This window comes from Gigantopelta aegis, chromosome 9, assembly GCF_016097555.1.
Source record: "Gigantopelta aegis isolate Gae_Host chromosome 9, Gae_host_genome, whole genome shotgun sequence".
Classification (NCBI taxonomy): Eukaryota; Metazoa; Mollusca; class Gastropoda; order Neomphalida; family Peltospiridae; genus Gigantopelta; species Gigantopelta aegis.
The window spans coordinates 34,274,528-34,296,159 of NC_054707.1; the positions used below are offsets into that span (position 1 = coordinate 34,274,528).

At 38.1% G+C, this 21,632-nt stretch overlaps 2 non-coding genes across 2 annotated transcripts; both read right to left on the reverse strand.

The window, feature by feature from the left end:
• Window positions 1–6,654: 6,654 nt before the first annotated feature.
• Trnak-cuu lies at window positions 6,655–6,727 on the reverse strand. Its single transcript has one exon. It is a non-coding gene; the product is annotated as a tRNA-Lys (tRNA).
• Window positions 6,728–7,542: 815 nt separating this feature from the next.
• On the reverse strand, window positions 7,543–7,615 carry Trnak-cuu. The gene has a single exon. It is a non-coding gene; the product is annotated as a tRNA-Lys (tRNA).
• Between the last annotated feature and the right edge of the window lie 14,017 nt (window positions 7,616–21,632).

The following is a 21,632-nucleotide window of genomic DNA, read 5'->3' on the forward strand; positions in this document are numbered from 1 at the left end:
CAAAATTTCATAAACTCTGGTCTCTTCTTTTTTTTAAAGTTAAAGTGGTCATCTCTCCTTCCCATATTAGGCTGGTTTTCCGTTGACTGCGGCTGCCGGTAAATGGGAAGAAATATCGAAACAGTTGTTTCAGTAATATACATTGCTTTGAACAACTGGGCCAATGTGTATCAACAGCCATGGTATGTAATATCTTGCTGCTAATCTGAAAGAGTAGCCCCTAGAGTCGCGGCAGCGAGTTTCCTTTCTCATTGTTTTGTGGTCCTTAACCATATTTCTGACGCTATATAAACGTAAATAAAATGAAAGTTATCCTAGTACAAATATTAAAGCAGTCAGAAACATGTTTAATATACAGTCAGTAACATTTTATGCAGAAACATATATTTGTTATGTAATTACAATCATTAAAAAGTCTCTGTTGGTCGATACCATCTTTAAAATTGCAGCAAACTCAGGAATGTCCCTTTAAGACGATTTTCATGAACAAAATATAATTTAAAGACTCTTGGGAAATAAGTGCATTTTTGTGTAATTCCACTCTAATGTATGCTATAGTTAAAAAAAAAAAAAAAAATTGACCCCAAAAATAGGGGGCGGGGGGCGGACCCTTGGGCCCCCCACTAAATCCGCGCCTGCAAACATCAAGGCTAGAAATACATTTATTTTCTTCAGTGCTGTATTTCATCGGTATTGGGTATGAGTAATTTTTGGCGTGCTGCGTGCCGCGTGACCCCGCCATAGAGTTCTGCTCATAATAGGATCACTTGACTCTATGTTTTTTTTCCAGTGGACACAATTCTTCACACAGGCTCATCAGCCGTGACCGACGCGATGATTCAACAGTTGACAAGTATTAGTTTCAGTTGTCATGGAGACCGGCCTCGGTGGTGTCGTGGTTAAGTCATCGGACATAAGGTTGGTAGGTACTGAGTTTTAATGACTCAATGGATATGATTCCGGCCTCGGTGGCGCAGAGGTTAAGCCATCGGACTACAGGCTCCAACCCAGAGCGAGTTCTTAAAGGAATGCTAAAGCAAGGCTTTTAGACTGGTGTGCATATTCAACGATACATACTGCACATTATTGCTTGATATCAACAAGTATAATCGTATAGTTAATTAATAAAACGCTTAAATGTGACGGCTATTATATATAACGGGCGTAGCCATTTTGTACCATCCCAGTGAATACGCCCTCTGGTGGTTACGTAATACCTAACGTGTCACGTCAGGAATTAGTCTTAAAAATTAAGAAACAAAACATACCTGATTTTTTCGGATGCATCGCAATGTTCTGTAATAATATCTATCCCAGTAACACAGCAACGTGTATATGTGGTTTATTTTTCAATACAAAATAAACCACCATTGTCAAAGTGTTGAAATAACTGTAAGTTGTATTTTTGTAGCGCGAATAAATTAGAAATAAACCCACGTCTATTTGGATCATAATAGTTGGTTGATCTCCATGACAAAGGATATCTGAACTTGATCAAGAATTAAGGAGGCCAGGTTTTTTTAAGGGTTTGTAATGGATTTTGGATTCCCATTGTTGACTGGGTATTCTAAATGTCTGATCAGATGGACCCTGAAAACACGAATACTGTGTATTCATTTCCTTGTAAATACAACTATGGAAGTTATCAAGAACAAAGGGTGGTCTCAAGCTAATTCACGAAGGCTACTTGTATACTAAGAGGTATGCCACGGAAGAATATTCGATGGGAGTGTTCCAGCAGAGCTGCATTTACTTGTAAAGGGCGGTGTGACTTCAGACCTGGAGGTAATTATGTTAAATAACTGCCTTCTTAGATAGATATTATTACCACCTTTTCCCCACATGTTATATTTATGGTATGCACATGTATATGCTGTTTCTTTAAATTTAATATGCAACATTATTATTATTATTATTATTATTATTATTTTAGCATCGGAAGTTCTGAAAGGCATCGGCCACTGTGTGAGGTGGAAGTAGGCTAGATTACACTTGTTTCAATAAAAAATAAATACTGTATATAATTTGTTATATATTGAGATATATGAGTGGGGTTATGTCCGAGTGGGTTTTTTTCTGTGTGGGGTTATGTCCGAGTGGGGTTTTTTCCAGTGGGGTTTTATCCAGTGGGTTTTTTTCCGGGTGGGGTTTTGTCCGTTTACCCCCAGTAACACAGCAACGTGTATATGTGGTTTATTTTTCAATACAAAATAAACCACCATTGTCAAAGTGTTGAAATAACTGTATTGTATTTTGTATATAAATTAACCCACGTACTGAAATAATAGTCGGGAGTGTTTTCTTGCTTAATTGGTCTTTTCTTTCCGTGGCCTGTACCTGTAGTTCTTGATTGGCAGGTGTATATTTAGACGGTCCCTAGACACTGTGTCTAGACACACTAAAAATACGTGCCTCTTTTATTAAGATCACAGGGTATTGTGTGATAACCTCAAATCGTAATGGACTTTACCAGCTTTATTACTGTAAGTAATTCTGTAAAACCCTTGATTAAGTAAACTTTCCCATCTAAAATCACAAAACTTACCAATTACGTAGTCTCAGAGAAAAGAAAATTATCACTTGGGTATCTGAGTGGTCGTTTTTGCTCGAACGTATCCTACCAATAGGCCTAATAATATGCATTTTTTCTTTGGATTTTTTAAAAGAATAAAATACTATAACTCCATTTCGTTATATTGATGCAAATTGAAATATATTTAGTTAAATAAATTATTATACTATCAAGTAATTTATCTTGGTTTACAAGTCAGGTTGATGAAAGCGAAGCGCCTTGTCATAAATTAGAGCATTTGTTTACACTGTGCATAATAGAGAAGTTGGACCTGAGCTGACGTCACTTCGCCCCAAGCTATATCACCGGACGTCACAAAAACGAAACAAAATGGCTGCCCCCAGTTAGCAGGAATAATCACGGTTTTTTATTAATTCTAAAATTGGGCGTTTTTCATTTGTTAAAGTGTCAGTATGTGTTGGTGGTCCGGATATGCATCTTTCCAACACATAAGGCTCTTGTTTGAGTTTAGTCTACCTTTAAGGGCTCAGTGGGTAGCTTTAAGGCCACTACACCATCTTCTATTTCACTAACCACTAACCAACTAACAACTAACCCACTATCCGGGACAGACAGCCCAGACAGCCGAGGTGTGTGCCCAGGACGGCGTGCTTGAACCTTAATTGGATATAAGCACGAAAATAAGTTGAAATGAATGAATGGATGTAGGTTAATGCATGGACAAAACATGATGTATTTATTTCGACTTGTTGTGTAGCCACTTTGACAATAGTGATATATTTTGCTTATTGCTAGCTTACCGGGATGTATATTACAGAACATTGCAATGCATGACTATTTTACCATCCCGCAAAAACTAGGTAGATTTGTTTCTCTAGTTCTAAGACTCATTCCTGACGTTACGCGTTAGTATTACGTAACCACCAGCTCGCCAGAGGGCGTATTGACTGGAATGGAATAAAATGGCTGCGCCCGGTATATCTAATAGCCGTGACATTTAACCATTTTATTAATTAAATATAATAATATACTTGTTGATATTAAGCAATAATGTGCATTATATATCGCTGAATATGCATACCAGTCCAAAAGCCTTGCTTAAGCATTCCTTTAAGAGCCGGTTTGACCAGGAAAGCTACAAGACCTACAGGAACGCCCAAGTGGTGCTACAAAACGCTATAAATGGAAACGAGTGTGACGAAGAAATCGAGACCGTTGCTGATTTCTATAAAGGTGACATCGACCGTCACATGTTGAAAACACAGCTCCAAACCTTCCAAGCGCATTTCAAGACCTGTTCACCGGATTGTAAGGCAATAGAACTTGATGCAATACTTGACTATGCACGGAACCTATCGCCCTCATTTCGAGTACCTTTCTCTGAAATCATAACACTGATCAACATACTTTTGGTGATGCCCGCAACCAATGCAACCAGCGAACGTTTGTTTTCGGCCTTGCAAAGAGTAAAAACTCTACGTACCAGTAATGTCGCAGAAAAGGTTAAATGACCTGATGCTTTTGCATGTACATAAGGACAGATTGGACAGCTTGGATATGAAATCTGTAGGCAATGCATTTTTCTGTGGTCACGACAAAAGAGTGCTCAATTTCGGCAAATTTTGAGTACCGGTAAAAAAAGAAGAAGCACAAATGGCATATCTGAGACATCATCAGAGACACACCCTCATTAAAAAACAAAACAAAAAACAACATGGGTCATGAAAAGAAGCGCCTTCCAGTGGTGTGGCCTGAATGCATTTATAAACTTTCAAGAAAAGTTTTTAAAATGTTATTAAACGCTCCTTAATGTTTTACTATATAATTTGCATTAGCAACACATTTTATCATAATCAAATATTATTTATAATGTCCAGAAGCCATTAAAATCGTTTTCCCCAGTATTTACATTTCAAAAATTTCTAGGAGCATGACCCCGGAACCCCCTAGCAAATTCAGGCCAGTGAAAAAATTGTACAAAAACACATTATATTAAAGGGACAATCCTGAGTTTGCTGCAATTTTTAAGAGACTTTTTTAACGACTGTAATTACATATCAAATATATTTTTCTGCATAAAATATTAGTAGCTGTATATTAAACGTGTTTCTGATTGTTCTAATATTTGTACTAGGTTACATTTCATTTCATTTGGTATTGTATTGTATTGTATTGTATTGTATTGTATTGTATTGTATTGTATTGAATAAAAGTAATGTATTACACTCGACATCTTTTTATTGACGATGCCGAAACACACGAGGGTAAAGCCCTCTTATTTATTAATTACTGCGTGTACCACTCGGCTAACTGGCAGGCTGTATAGGTTGGACTACACGAAGTAGAATCGCGTAGAAAATTCAAGTTAAAGTTTGTTTTGTTTAACGACACCGCCAGAGCACGTCGATTTATTAATCATCGGCTATTGGATGTCAAACATTTGGTCATTTTGACATTATAGTCTTAGAGAGAAAATGTGCTACATTTTTCATTAGTAGCAATGGATCTTTTAGATGCACCATCACACAGACAGGATAGTACATATCACGGCTTTTGATATTCCAGTTGAGGTGCACTGGATGGAACTAGAAATAGCCCAATGGGCCCATCGACGGGGATCGATCCCAAACCGACCGCGCATCAAGCGAGCCCTTAAAAATATCTCGTGGACGTCAATGATATGTCAATAAGGAAGGAAATATTTTATTTAACGACGCACTCAACACATTTTATTTACAGTTATATGGCGTCAGACATATGGTTAAGGACTACATAGATACTGAGAGAGGAAAATCCGCTGTCGCCACTTCATGGGCTACTATTTTCGATTAGCAGCAAGGGATCTTTTATATGCAATATCCCACAGAGAGGACAGTACATATCACGGCCTTTGTTACACCAGTTACACCGACGGGGATCGATCCTAGACCGACTGCGCATCAAGCGAACGCTTTACCACTGGGCTATGTCCCGCCCCGATACGTCAATAACGTAGGAAGGGATCTGAATCAGTCGGTTGGGCGCTCGTCTGGTGGATTTGGGGTCACAGGATCAAATCACCTCGGTGGACCGAGTCTCTGACTGAGTTTTCTCTCGTCTCAACCAGTGCCTCGCTGCCAGTATATCAAAGGTCGTGTTATGTGCCGTCCTGTGTGTGGAAAGAATATATAAAAGATTCCTTGCTGCTAATGAAACATTTTAATGGATTTCCTCTGAAGACTGCATGTCACAACTAACATCCAATGCTTTATTGGTGTCATTAAACAAACACACTTAAAATGACTTTTAGAATGCAGTAAATGCAGGCACATTCATTTACTTAATCAGCTCCAGTATTCATTTGCTTCCGCCATACCTGAATGAAGGAAGTGTTTCATTTAATGACGCACTCAACACATTTTATGTATGGTTATATGGCGTCGGACGTATGGTTAAGGACCACATAGATATTGAGAGAGGAGACCCGCTGCCTCCACTCCATGGGCTACTGTTTTTCGATTAGCAGCAAGGGATCTTTTATATGCACCATCCCACAGACAGGATAATACTTACCACGGTCATTGTTACATCACTTGTGGAGCACTGGCTGGAACGAGAACTGGCCCAATGGGGCCACCAACGGGGTTCGATCCTAAACCGACCGCGCATCAAGCGAGCGCTTTACTACTGGGCTACGTCCTGCCCCCCACGGCTATCCAGGGATGGGACCCGGGAAGTACATGCTCGAAACCTTAGTGGTATATGAGCATGTAAAAAGAGTTCCGCTTTACTCCAGTCCACCCCACCCCCACCCCGCCATACCTGAATATCAATATGTGAACAGGGAATGATCCGTAGGAGACCATTTTAAGTCAGTGAGTATCTGTTTGTGAGAGGGCGTGGTGATGAGAGATGGAGAGGGTGAGAGATGGTGACTAAACGTGTCTTCTTAAGCAGAAACGAATTTCTATTTTGTACAAAAAAAAAAAAAAAAAAAAAAAAAGAATCATCTGCAAACTTATATGAGTACGGCTTCGCCGATTAACAGTTTACAAATGATTTTTTTTTAGGGGGTCCATACCCCGATGAATGTTAAAGAAATAAGAGACAATCCATAATCAAAATTAATAATAAAAATATCACTCCCAACGTGGGGCTCGAACCCACGACCCCGAGATTAAGAGTCTCGTGCTCTACCGACTGAGCTAGCCGGGAATACAAGTTACGATGGGAAATTTCTACTAGTACTTGTTCTACATTTAGCATTCTATTTCTTTCTTTCTTTCTTTTTTTGGCGGGATGTTACTCAGTTATATTTAAAGCGTTTGCCTGATGCGTTGTCGGTCTATGATCGATCCCCATGGGTGGGCCCATTCACTAACGTGCGGACTCTGAGGGGAGAAGGCTGATTTTTGCCAGAATTAAACGAATTTACTGCCAAACAGCTATTATATAGGCCTAAGCCTAGGTTACAAACTAATCACTACGCATTTTTACAATTTTGAGGGTAGAATGATGGAAATAGGCTACATGGTTAACACATTTCTCCCGACTATCGCTATCGTTTTTGCCCGAATTTGAGGTATTGCTCATAACCGTCCAAATGTCCGTCTCGCTCTCTTACAGTCAGAGTACTTGGGCTAGGTGCAGTGCCGGATTTAAACGGGGGCAAATGCCCCGGACCCCCCTGCCAGACATGACCCTTGCCTCTCTCCCCCCCCCCCCCCCCCCCCGCTTCCTACACCAGTGTTTCAAAATTACCAAATGTTTGACATTCAGTAGCTGATAATTAATAAATAAATGTGCTCTAGTTGTGTCGTTAAACAAACAAAACAAGACAATTTAACAGAATATAATAGGATATGGGGGCCTCAACTAACAGGTGTTTATGGGGTGAGTGTGGTGAAATTCTAATAAATATTAGTTTAAATATTTTGTTACTAGAATTTTTTAATTTTTTAAAAAAATATAATATAAATAAATAAAAGAATATCATTAATTAAAAGAAAAAGAATAAATAAAAAAACATGCGCCCAACGTGGGGCTCGAACCCACGACCCCGAGATTAAGAGTCTCGTGCTCTACCGACTGAGCTAGCCGGGCCCGCTAGAATTTCGCTGAATATTAGTTAATGCTATCGTATAAATACTATTAGTAGTATTTATATTTGCGCCATTTTGGGAGGATCCGCGATGTGTATTTTAAGTGGCGGTAAGGAGGGGGCCACTGTCGGTGCGATTTGAAAGTGAGTGGGTGCTATTAGTATCAGTACGATTTGAAATATGTGGGGAGCATTGCGATGATTGCCGAGGGGAGAGAAACAAACGCGGGTACAAAGGGGTGTTTAAAGTCGTAAAGAGGGGTTAACCAGACCAAGCAAATTTGTCCAAAATTTTCCTTTTTGTAAATGCATTTCCTCATTTAGGAAGGACTTTCCTTTGGCAATGGCACTGTCACTGTCACTAATCTTAACTTTATTTATAATAAGTATTTATAATGTTCTTTATACGTAACAGTGCCAAAGAAAAGTCCTACCTCAATTTACCTGAGACCCTCTTCCATCCCCACCCCCACAAAACAAAAACCACAAAAAAATTCGTTTGCCAGTCCAGGGCGGTACCCTGATCAAAATCCTGGGGGGGGGGGGGGGCACTACTTGTTATAAACAAATAAAACACTATACAAATTAAACCCTGAGAGGTGTATGTTATTTTCTGGATTTAAAAAAAGAAAAAAAAAAAGTGAGATTCTCAGGGGGGCTCCTGCCCCCACCCGGAGGGTACGGCCCTGCAGTCTAGACCTTCCCTCTCATTTCAACTTATTTCAGCTTCGAAACTGGGGGGGGGGGGGGGGGGGGCACAATATGCTTTGGCCCCCTAGTTTAAAAGCGAGCATTTGAATTAATATTTTTATTTCTACACTGACCAATTTTCTGGAAAGTTCAGAAGAATGTAACTTATAATTCATCATATTATTAGGACATTGTTTTAGTACGACGGGACTTGATTATAATAGGAACCCCCCACCCCAACCCACCCCCCAACCACTTCTAAACAGTAATTGACTTTACCCGTAATTGGTCTTATCCCTACAAATATCCCAAACAGAAGAGTAGCAAACACAACACCACCACTCTACTCCCAAAACAACAACACGCACATATACACTCTCCTGAGCACACTCTAAATTGCCTTTATAACATGTTATTGGATTTTCTTTTAATTTCAAATATGAACTCGCATTTAAAAAGTGCCCCCCTTCCGCCCCAGTTGCTGCCATCTTCCGACGCCTATGTTTAGTAGTCTTACACTGACGCCATATATTAACCGTAAGTACAATGTGTTGAGTGCGTCGTTAAATTAAATATTTCCTCCCTTCCACTAAAGCACATTGATTTATTAATCATTGGCTATTGGATATTGGATTAATGGTCATGCAGTTGTTGTTGATTAGTGAGCTATAAACAAAATTGAGATAGAGGCCCATCGAGCACCGGCGTAGCCAGTGAGGGGCCGTGCAGGTCACCCTCACCCCCCTCCCATCACACTTCTCTTTTTTTTTCTCCCACCACATTAAATATTTTCCTGTCGCTACGATCCCCCCCCCCCCCCCCCAATGTGGGTGCTCCCCAATATAAAATCACCGAGTCATGATAAAACTCAGTTTACAGTCCAAGAGCATTAGGTCTAATATGGACCAAACCCGAGAATAAATAGTACTAAGCTTTTCTTTCTTCTTGTTTTTACCCAGAGTAGTTCCCTGACGTAGTTAGAAACAACATATTAAACGTCCTAGAATGCAACTACATAACATAGTTCGGTTCATTAATGATTACTTTTCACAGAATATAACAAATTAATACATACAATACATCTACCACAACTGGAATATCAAAGGCTGTGATATATGCTGTCCTGTATGTGATAAAGTGCATAACATATAAGATCGCTTACTGCTAATGGAAATGAGTCAATAAATCTACTCAATCTGGTTTGTGTGAACGACAAGACCGTATCTCTGCACAATGCAGAGTCGAATGGGTATTTAGCAAAATAATGTTTGATTCCACGAAACTCTTATCTAGCGGATCAAACTTTTTTTTAACATACCTATACTAATAACATTTTTACTAGTTTACTCGAATATGATTATTTATGTCTTTGATAGTTGTGGTAATAAAAATGAAAATGACTAATTACAGTTTAGGTTTCTTGCACTACAGTTATCCATGAAACAATTTCAGGGAATATGTCTTCTTTTTTTCCAGGATTATACATAATTCCTGAGTAAATCAGATATTACACATATTACCTGAAAATGTCTCTGAGTATACATATTCCCTATAACATCGTGTGAGGGTTGCCGTCATTTGACTGTACACAGATATGATTTGTAATATTTGTACTATGTAATTGTCGACGACAGCCTATCGTCACCTATACCATCCCATGTCAGATAACCGCATTGTCAAAGAGGTGTTAGCTGCCCTTGTCCCTGTTCTATCTGAACTTGATACACAGATTGCCACAGAAAATGTCCAGGCGTGTGATCTTCCATTGTCGCCAATGACCATTTGTTTAACGACACCACTAGAACACATTGATTTTTTAATCATCGGCAATTGGATGTCAAACGTTTGGTAAATTGGACTTATAGTCTTTGAGAGGAAACCCGCTACCTTTTTTTTTTTGCCATCAGTAGCAATCGATATTTTATATGCGCCATCCCACAAGACAGGAGATCACATACCACGGCCTTTGATATACCAATCGTGGTGCACTGGCTGGGAAGAGAAATAGTCCAGTGGGCCCACCAACGAGGATCGATCCCACACCGACCGCTCACCAAGCACGTACTTTACCACTGGGTAACGTCCTGCGCCTCGCCAATGACCAGAGCTTTGGTATAATATTATTTTGTTATTAAAACTTTCTTCTAAATTTATGTTTGTTAAAGCCGCACACCCTAGTTCCATCCAGCGAAAATAAATAATAATTTGGTTAATCTACAAACCTGTAACACACTTAGATCACGTTTTTATCAAATGGAGTGAAAAAGCAGGTTTTATATCGATAAATACCATGGGAATCCCCATGTCCCAATTGCTTGAAATAATTTTGAAAGTTAGTATTCTGATGTCACCGGTAGATGTCGCTCGAAGCACAACAATGCCTACGTCACGACAAATTTCACAGACTTGGGGTGCGTTCGTTTCCTCTCTCCTGGACATGTTCCAACTGTTCTGTCCTGGTTGTATCCCCTCTCCAGATATCGTAAGACTTAGCAAAATTATTGGTTTTAAGGGTTTGTAACGTTTTGTATTGAGACACTTACTTGTCTGAACTGTGAAGAAAAATCTCACAAATGAACAACAACAAATCGGATGTTGATTGCGCGAACCGTGCACGAGAAAACAAACCGAACCAAAATGATAACGGTCACGTGATATACCAACGTCTGTGACATTGAAATGGAAATATCCCCTCTAAAAATAGATTGGACCTCGCTTGATTAACGTTTATTTCTCGACAACACGTCTTGTGAAAAAATGCAAAAAATGCATTTCGTGGTTTTACAAACATCAGGATTACCTAAAAGCACTTCAGGTGAATGGAAATGTGTATTCTAAATAATAAAATGTAAGTAAAGTGCAATTTTATTTGTGAAAAATGGGGTTTAATAGCGAAAAACAACGCCGTAATGGTTAACAAATAAACGTAACTAGGGCGTGTCCCTTTGAAGTATAACAAAAATATCTGTTTGTGTATATCCAGACCACAATGATTTTAATCCACAATTTGTAGAAATTTTGAATGAGGATTAACTTTGATCAGCACGTGCACTGCGATACGATTGATTGGTTGATTGATTGATGAATTTATTATTTTATTACATACCAATTTTTATTGGGTTAAATCAATGTTTTAAATGTATGATTCAATCAAATAAAATTTACATATCATTTGTTTGGTTATTATTATTATTATTTTACTACATATTTGACTGAAAGTGTGAGTCGATATTAATTTTTTTGGTTAACTCGATATTTGTATGTTGTCCCCACGATATCAATACGATGCTGCTCGACTAGAGAGAGAGAGAGAGAGAGAGAGAGAGAGAGAGAGAGAGAGAGAGAGAGAGAGAGAGAGAGAGAGAGAGAGAGCGCGAGAGCGAGAGAGAGAAAGGAGGGGGGGGGGAGAGAGGGAAGAGAGATAATCACACACACACACACACACACACACACACACACACACACACAGGGGGGGGGGGATAATCACACACAGTGTTTGTGACTGTGTCTAAACCTTTTGTAATTCGACCCACTGGGCCCTTTATCTATGTCCAGCCAACCATAAGCTAATCACGTGACCTACGTTTGACCCGCATGCAGACTGACCTATGAGCTATATAGTATAAAATTAATAGTAAATATACATTTCGGATTTATTGTCAGTGGTGTGAGTAGTCGTATCAAAAAGGTAAGATTTGGGAAGAAGTTATTTTCATTAGTAATTTACTTTATGTTCTTTATTGTACACAGGTACCGTCTTCGAAACTGTATTAATAATTTCCATGTATTGAAAGAACGACAAGCGGCTTGAACGAAACGTAAACAAAATACTCGTCATTATTTAAATAGCCTGCCAACTTCAACTGTCGCTAGCTGTTTTGTTCAAGAGTTGTTCAAAATGATCAATAGGGTGCTCTCTCTGTCTGCCTGTGTGTCTGTCTGTCTGTCTGTCTGTCTGTCTCTCTCTCTCTCTCTCTCTCTCTCTCTCTCTCTCTCTCTCTCTCTCTCTCTCTCTCTCTCTCTCTCTCTCTCTCTCTCTCTCTCTCTCTCTCCAGGCACGGCGGAGCTGGGGTGGATGGGGGTGGTGGTGGTGGTGGCTCTAGGTCCCCAATAATTATGAATCAAAAATATTATTGGTAGTAAATCTTAAGCCAGAAATGAATTTTACTCGCAGAATGCACGGAAGAGCATACCCCGAACCCCTTAGAAACTTTGCTTTGCGCCATCGATCTCAGTCAGCCCTCACCCCCACCCCCGAATGTCTACTTGCTTTCGTCGTGCTCTCTCTCTCTCTCTCTCTCTCTCTCTCTCTCTCTCTCTCTCTCTCTCTCTCTCTCTCTCTCTCTCTCTCTCTCTCTCTCTCTCTCTCTCATGATTTAAATAGCCTGCCAACTTCAACTGTCGCTAGCTGTTTTGCTCAAGAATTGTTCCAAATGATCAATAGGGTAAGTATGTACATGAACCAGGAGCGGATCTGAGGCGGGTTCGGGCAATCTCTCATCCACCCTGCACCTAAAACATATTTTTGTTTACAGTGCAGTATTAGACTGTTCTTATACATGTCAACAATAGGGTCTGCTAAGTTCAAATTCGACCCCACCCCAGGTCCAGACCACACCCTCTTGAGATAACAGGTTCATCTTTCCGATCAAACATTTTGATATTAATTAGATGGTATCAGGAGTGTGTGCAGGAATTTTAGCGGGGGGGGGGGGGGGGGTCCTAGACTGGTGAGCGAAGTTTATAGAGTGGTCGAGTCATGCTTCCCCGGAAAATGTATTAACAAAAAAAATATCAAAACAAAAAAATCACTCGAGCAAGGGGAGAGACCCCCGAAACCCTCCCCCTGCACACACGCCTGAATATTCATTTCCGACTTTGCATATTTCGTGTGAATACCGGGATGCTTTAACATATAATAGTGTACTAGCCTTCCAATGACCTGGCGAATTTCACGGGTTCAAGAGGTCAGTTTATTTATTTTATTTTAAAAACAAAACAAAAAGCAACCGGCGTGGCCTACCCCTTCGAAATTCTAGATCCGCCTTTTGTAAAATGCAACGTCATGCAACTATTCAGTATATAGATAGGTGCTTTATCTTCAATCGAAAGTTCAAATCGACTCTATATATTATGTAGCGCGCGCGCGTGTGTGTGTGTGTGTGTGTGTGTGTGTGAGAGAGAGAGAGAGAGGGATATATATATATATATATATATATATATATAGAGAGATAGATAGAGATATATATATATATATATATATAGAGAGAGAGAGAGAGAGAGAGAGAGAGATATATATATATATATATATAGAGAGAGAGAGAGAGAGAGAGACGCAGAGAGAGAGAGACAGATAGAGACATACAGAGACGCAGAGAGAGAGAGAGAGAGAGAGAGAGAGAGAGAGAGAGAGAGAGAGAGAGACTGTGTGTTACAAGTGAAACTCAGTGTTTGTAGGGGTTTTATATTGCTTCTTTAAAAAAAAAAAAAAAAAAAAAAAAAAAAAAATGGGGAATGCACCCCCCTAGCTACGCCATTGATATAGTTGCATCATACATCGAATAAGAGTATTCAGGGGTTGTTCGAAAGCCACATTTCTATTTTAATTTAATATATTAATCAGATAATAAGCATGACATTACAACTTTAATGCAATGGAGTAAAGGTGAATAGATAGGCCGCATGAGTATAAAAATGATTTATCATTCAATGACATCTATTTTCACGTGAATGTGGTCGGTAACTAGAGCAGCGTGGTTACTAATCACGTCCAACCAAAGACAACTGTTAAAGGCGCAGGCTCTAGTTCCAACCCGTGCCTTTTTAGAAATTATTATGAAAAATGCATTTTGGGGTATTACAAAAAACTGGATGACCAGAACCACTTCAGATTTACGAAAATAAATATTCTAAATAATATAATGTAAGTTCTTTTAATTTAAATGATCAACAACGGTTTCAATAGTGAAAAATACATAGTGGTGTTTAAAAACTAAGGTTCGTTACTTTATCTTGATTGCTTGAAACCTGTCTCGGTTATATACCAGTGGGGTGACTAACACACACACACACACACAAACACACACACACGCACGCACGCACACACACAAATTATTATTATTACATGTATTTGTTTTAAACTGACTTTTGTTTGAAAACATGAAACTTGACCCATTACGAATATTTTCAAATATGGAACCAAGTCAGTTTTGCTCCCTGGTGACTAGGAAAGATATGAAAATGTGCCCGGACACACTCACCAACTTTTATATAGGACATTCTTAATTTAAGTAAGACTATACCAAAGAAAATCCCATATGCGACCATGTTAACGTTTGTGTTTCAAAACATATGCAATATATCAACCAAACTACATTTGTATGTCCCATAAATATCGGTACTACAACCCCTAATTCAAAGTATTAACTGAAGAAAATGGTAACTTTCATGGCTCATTTTCGGTATAACCAGATGTTTTTACAACATCCCTAGTTTCGCACAAAATTTGAGTACTTATTTTTTTACAGGTACCCCATACATGTTCCAAGCACAAGGCTATTTGACACAGTGGTACTAGATGAAATAAAATTGCATACATTTTTAGCCCAGATGAAACTATTTTTTTTTACAACCAACACACTCAATTTATAACCAAAGAAAGAAAGAAAGAAATGTTTTATTTAACGACGCACTCAACACATTTTATTTATGGTTATATGGCATCAGACATATGGTTAAGGGCCACACAGATATTAAGAGAGGAAACCCGCTGTCACCACTTCATGGGCTACTCTATTCGATTAGCAGCAAGGGATCTTTTATATGCACCATCCCACAAACAGGGTAGTACATACCACAGCCTTTGACATACCAGTCGTGATGCACTGGCTGGAACGAGCATTTATAACCAATCACAGGACTTGTGGTCTTAACTCTGTGCACCTCGAACTTTGACCCAACCGGAATTATTTGGTTTAGTGCTACCTTAAACTGACATACCCTAGTTTTTAAACGCTACCGTGTATTTTTCATTTGGAGATCTGTCTTTGATAATTTATATCAAACACTACTTACATTTTACTGTTTAGATTATCCAAGCCATTTCCGTATATCTGAGTGTTTTTGGTCCTTTTGGTATTTGTAATATCGTGAAATGTATTTTTCATGATTCTAAAAAGCACGTACCTCTGAGAAGGAAGGAAACGTTTTATTTAACAACGCACTCAACACATTTTATTTATGGTTATATGACGTCGGACATATGATTAAGGACCACAAAGGTATTGGGAGAGGAAATCCGCTGTCGCCACTTCATGGATTACTCTTTTTGATTAGCAGCAAGGGATCTTTTATATGCGCCGTCCCACAGACAGGTTAGTACATACCACGGCCTTTGTTACACCAGTTGTGAAGCACTGGCTGGAACGAGAAATAGCCCAATGGGTTCACCGACGGGGATCGATCCCAGACCAACTGCGCATCAAGTGAACGCTTTACCACTGGGCTACATCCCGCCCCTACCTCTGAGAAGTAATGGTTATTTATAGTATATTTTAGAGGGTATTTTTCTGTTTCAACGTCATAGACACGTTTGACTTTATTGCCCCCCCCCCCCCCCCCCCCCCCACACACACACACACACAGATTTGTTACAGGTTTGTACATTAACCAAATTTAATGTCCATTTTTACGGGCTGAAACTAGTCTGCGAATGTAATAGTTTTTAAGTATCCAAGCTATTGATTTTTTTATATTTATATATCGTAGTTCTAATTATGATAATTTCTAATATATGGGCCCAATTCGTTTTCAAACTAGTAAGGTTTGCAACAAATAAATACAAAATTAAAAACAAAAAATTATCTTGCAGACAAAATACCCTGGCCTAAGCAACTCATATCTCAGTTACGGAAACTGAATTAACTCTTGATGACTTTACAAAACATTTTATAGGTTTATGTGATTACATTGATGACTCTCCTAATATATATATACTAAGAAAACCTTGTATGTGCAGTTTTGGTGATTTTCACTTTTTTATTCTTTCAGAAGCAGAAATCTATTATCTTTTTATTGTCAAAACTTCGTACATGTCCAGGCAATGGAAAGTATGGAAAAGTTCAAATAAGTAAAACACGTATTTGAAAACAGCTGTTTATCTGTTATGAAAACCTCATATCTACCAACTGATTATTTTTATCATCATCATAGTTCAACCTTTTCTATTGGGTAAAGGTAAATTTTTGGTGACCAAAGTGTCTATATTGTATATATGTACATATTATGTATTCAACTGGTGGTCAAGAAAAGCTATCATACCAGAAAAGAAGTGCAGGCCCACCAGGTATTTCCGTATTTAAGGTCCAAGCTTAAATACAAAAAAAAAACATCTTGGAGAAGATAAAGATTTATCTAAAATTAAGTCTGGGACTTACATTAAGAAGCTGAAAAAAATGTATCTATACATGGACATATAATAACTAAAGGTAAAGTCCAAGTTAGGATAGCAGCAGACAACATACATGTAATATCATTCAATGACAAGACAACACATTTCAATACCATTATGTAGGACAGGAGGAACAGGTATTAATTTTAATTTTAAATGATGAAGGGTAGTGCTTACATATATTCTAGACATTTAGCTGTTTCATAGTTGAGGAAAGGGGAGGAGGTACACCCGGCGCCTATAGATATAACTGGGTTATTTTAATGGATATTTGATGTTTACTTCATGTAAAATTTCAGTTTTTAGGTAAAGGATTCTTTGGGAAGCCACTGCACAGGTTTCACAATATCGAATTATTATATATGCAAAAATGATGTATGGTATCGATTAATATGTAGGTTTATTTGTCTATTTTATTTTATTTCATTGTTATTGTTATTTATGTAAAGAGAGCAAACATGATGATGCGTCTTTATTTAAAGTTCTTTTAAAATATCTTGTTATAAAATCTCCTCCAGTTACACAGTAAATAAGATGTCATTTGTTAGCCCAGGGAATGTTTCTATTAAAATAGTATCCAAATTTATGCCAATAGTCTTAAATGCGACGAATGTTCCTGTTTTTAAACCTATGGGCTTTATTTCACATGAATTCTAGTAACCTTGGGATGAAGTAAATGTTATTGAACCTATGAATCATGTCCCAGATTTTAAACATTTTAGTTTATTCCGTGAGACAAGTATGTTCAGCTAAAACGAAATGTATTACTTTGAAAATATTTGTGGATAATCTCCTAAAAGACACATTTTCTAAACCATTGATGAATATTATTGTTAGTTAAATGGACAATGAACAATTTGTATACACATTATATTGTTATACACCCAAAAAGTGGCAGACAGCCACCCTATAGGAAACCTACCATGTAACATTTAAGATCTAATATATAAAGTTGATTAAAACATTGACACACCTAATCTATTGGTGACCCGGGGCCAGTTTCACAAAGACATTTACTGTACCTGTCTGTAAGCAATCGCTAGTGAAAATGTTTTCTTTGGTCATTTTTTAAAATAAATTCATTATTGTGCCACATTCTTGAATGTAGCAGACAATACTAATGAACATTACAAATCGTCATTTCTAGAAAATACAGTTTTAAAATTTGACCCTTACATGTTGCAGCCTTGTCAAGAAAGTGTGTGAGGTGGGGGGTGGAGAGGAGGCTTTGTTGAACTGCTCCTGATTTAAGCGATTTAAAAACAAAATATTGTCCGGAAAAGTGTTCTCTAAACATCGCTTACCACAGTCTAGGCCCCCGCCCCTGCACAATATCCTGCATATGTACCTGCAGGTCATTTTCACTTTTTTGTTTTACCAACAGCAGATTAACAGTCAGATAAACTGAACAACCTTTATGTTGTTGTTCTCTGACTGATTGGGCAAGACATTTATTTGATTAATTTTAATGAGGAATTTCTGGTCCAGCAAAGGGCACCTGGCCATGTGCGTGACTTAACAGTTAAAAATGAGTACAAGTACACATGGCAAGTACGCTAACTGATTCAGGGCCTTGTTCCATGAAGCGATCTTAGCGTTAAGATCACCTCAAGTACATACTATAGTTATTCACCTAAGGTGATCTTAGCACTAAGATTGTGTTGTGGAACAGGGCCCATGACACAATTGAGACTGGGAGTGTTTATAATATGATACACCTTACATGGCTAGATTTAAGTATCAAGGTAATTTGAAAAACAATGTAGGTCTACTGATCATACTAAATGAAGAAATTATTAATATGAAAAACTAGTAAGTAAAGTTTAATTCAGATTTTCATAGTGAAATACTCGTAAATGACATTTCTGTAATTCAAATTCAGTTATCGATAAATACTATTCATCAGTTTAAAATGGCTTTATTCATAAATTTATAGATCTTAAGAACCAGTTGTTACACTGAATCAGCTTGTACTAAAACAGTTTTTTTCGTCTCCTGGAAAAGATAATTTACTTAATGAATATTTTATAACTTTTCAAGATGTTCTTTTTCCTATTTTATGTCCTTTGTTTAATGTCATATTGAAAGTGGAAACTTTCCATATAGCTAGTCAGAAAGTATAATTATTCCATTGTATAAAAAAGGAGATGCTAATAATCCGAATAGTTATAGAGGTATAACATTGATCAGTTGTCTTGAGAACATATTTTATTTACCTCAGTTTTAAATAATAGGCTGCTTAATTGGTCAGATGAAAATAATATTGTGACAGCTGCAGTTTGGTTTTAAACCAATTACTCATTGAACAAGGAAGGTAGCCTATTGTAGAACTGAACGAGAAAATGTTGTATGTGTAATAGTCACAATCAGTCACAATATAGGCCTACGTCCCAAACAAAAATTGCAAGCTTAATAAATAGCTGGTAACAACCTTGCGGCAAGGTAGTAACTACCACGTTTCGAGCTAGTATTTGGAACCTTTTTACAACCTTGCCACAAGCTTGCGACGAGCTTCTTGCAACCTTGCCGCAAGCTTGTTGCATGCTTGCGACGAGCTTCCTGCAAGCTTATTCAGTTTAAGCTAGTATTTGGAACCTTTTTACAACCTTGCTGCAAGCTTGCGACGAGCTTCCCGCAAGCTTGTTGCAAGCTTGCGACGAGCTTCCCACAAGCTTATTCAGTTTAAGCTAGTATTTGGAACCTTTTTACAACCTTGCCGCAAGCTTGCGACGAGCTTCCCGCAAGCTTGTTGCAACCTTGCCGCAAGCTTGCGACGAGCTACCCGCACGCTTGCGACGAGCTTCCTGCAAGCTTGCAACGATCTACCTACAAACTTGCATCAGTGGCAGCCATCTTGCATCTTGTATAATTCTTTAAAAAAAAACCCAATGGTTTTAAAGTGAAAAACATGAACAGTTAAAACAAAAAAATAGGTGCTACATGTTGTCAGATACATAGGCTACAAAATTAGTTTACCTGTCTGATAGACATGTTCCATTTATGTGGGATAGTCTTGACTAAACTAATATGCTAAAAAGCTCCTGGTCCTATATTCTTCTTCTTCTTCTTCTTCTTCTTTTAGGTTATATTCCTCCACTATCTGGAGATCCACACTGTGGTGTAAAGTCATTTGTTTGTTTCTTCTTGTTTTCTTTTTTCTCCTGTTCCACCAAGCAGGATTCAACCAAACTTGGTCCAAATATACCTCTTATAGACCTGACCAAGTGTTGTTATTTTTCAGGCCAATAAAAATTCCAAGATGGCCACCCTGGCCTCTGAATAACTGAGACATTTTTAACTTTTACTCAAGTTCCACCATGCAAATTTAAACCATATGTATTCCTAATGATCCTCTCATGGCCCTGACCAAGTTTGTTATTTTTCAGGCAGATTTAAAATCAAGATAGCTGCCCTGGCCTCTGATTGACAGAGACATTTTTTTGCTTCTTTTCAAGGTCCACCAGGCAGGTTTCAATCAAACTTAGTCCAAATGATTCTCTCATGACTTACTAAGTATTGTTATTTTTGTGGCTGATTCAAAATCCAAGATGGCCACCCTGGCCTCTGATTGGCTCAGACATTTTCAACATCTTCTCAAATTCTACCAGGCTAATTTCAACCAAACATGGCCCATATGTCATCCTCTCATGGCCATGCATATGTTATTATTTTTGGGGCCAATTGAAAATCCAATTATTACAAGATGATTCTGTTTTAACCATATTGTATTATCATTCGCATGTATTAATATTAATTTTGTTTTAATTATTATTGTAAATACTATCTAAATCTGTAACATGTATGTTTGGTTGTTAATTAGCCACTGTTCCCACTGAATTTGATAAATCATATGAGAAGTTATGAATTAACAAAAAAAATAACCATGAAAATTATTTGGACTTAGCGTTTTCTCTACAAGTGTAGACATGCTTTCACAGTTGAAGATATACATGCAGCAAGTTTGCAAAAATTAAAACATGCTTGCGGGAAGCTTGCACAGTTGAAGATATGCATGCAGTAAGCTTGCGCAAGCTTGCAAAATGAAAACATGCTTGCGGGAAGCTTGCACATTTGAAGATATGCTTGCAGCAAGCTAGCAAAAATGAAAACATGTTTGCGGGAAGCTTGCACAGTTGAAGATATGCATGCAGCAAGCTTGTACATGCTTTCACAAATGAAAACATGCATGCGGCAAGCTTGCAGAAATACTGACTACCTTACGCGAGCTAAATGTTAGCTTGCAAATAGCTTGCATTGCTTGTACTACCTTGTAACAACCTTGTAACTACCTTGCAACAACCTAGCCGCAAGCATGCATTTTTGTTTGGGACATTACTAATTGAAAATGCATTTCTGAGCTTGCCTCCGTATCCCCTACGGGAGCAGGTCAATTCTCTCCAAAACCAACTCGCCCCACTTTATTATGTTCAAAGTAAACTTAAATTAATATACTACATTTGACGGAACTGAAACATACTCCTGGGAGTTCAAAGTTATCAATGTCACAGTAGTAACCTTAAGTTTGTAAATGCCAATAGCCAAGACAACTGGCAGAATAATTATAAGATACGTACCCCATCAAACTGTACATAGTAATTATTATTAATATATTAGGCCCCTATTGTTTATCCGATATTAGGACCAACCCATTATAAGACAAGTTTTAGTAAGAGATAAAAAAAAATTAAAAGATTCGTAATAGCTGAGTTTCACTGTAATGTTAATAAATAAAATTATTGACAGACAGTAAAGTTGACTAAACCGTTTGGAGCGAGTTGACCAACCGTTGGGTCGAGTTGGTTAAGGACGAGCTGATTTCGGGGAGAGTTGAAGAGCATTCTCCCCTACAGGTCTTGCACCTCGACTCATTTGCCGTCGAC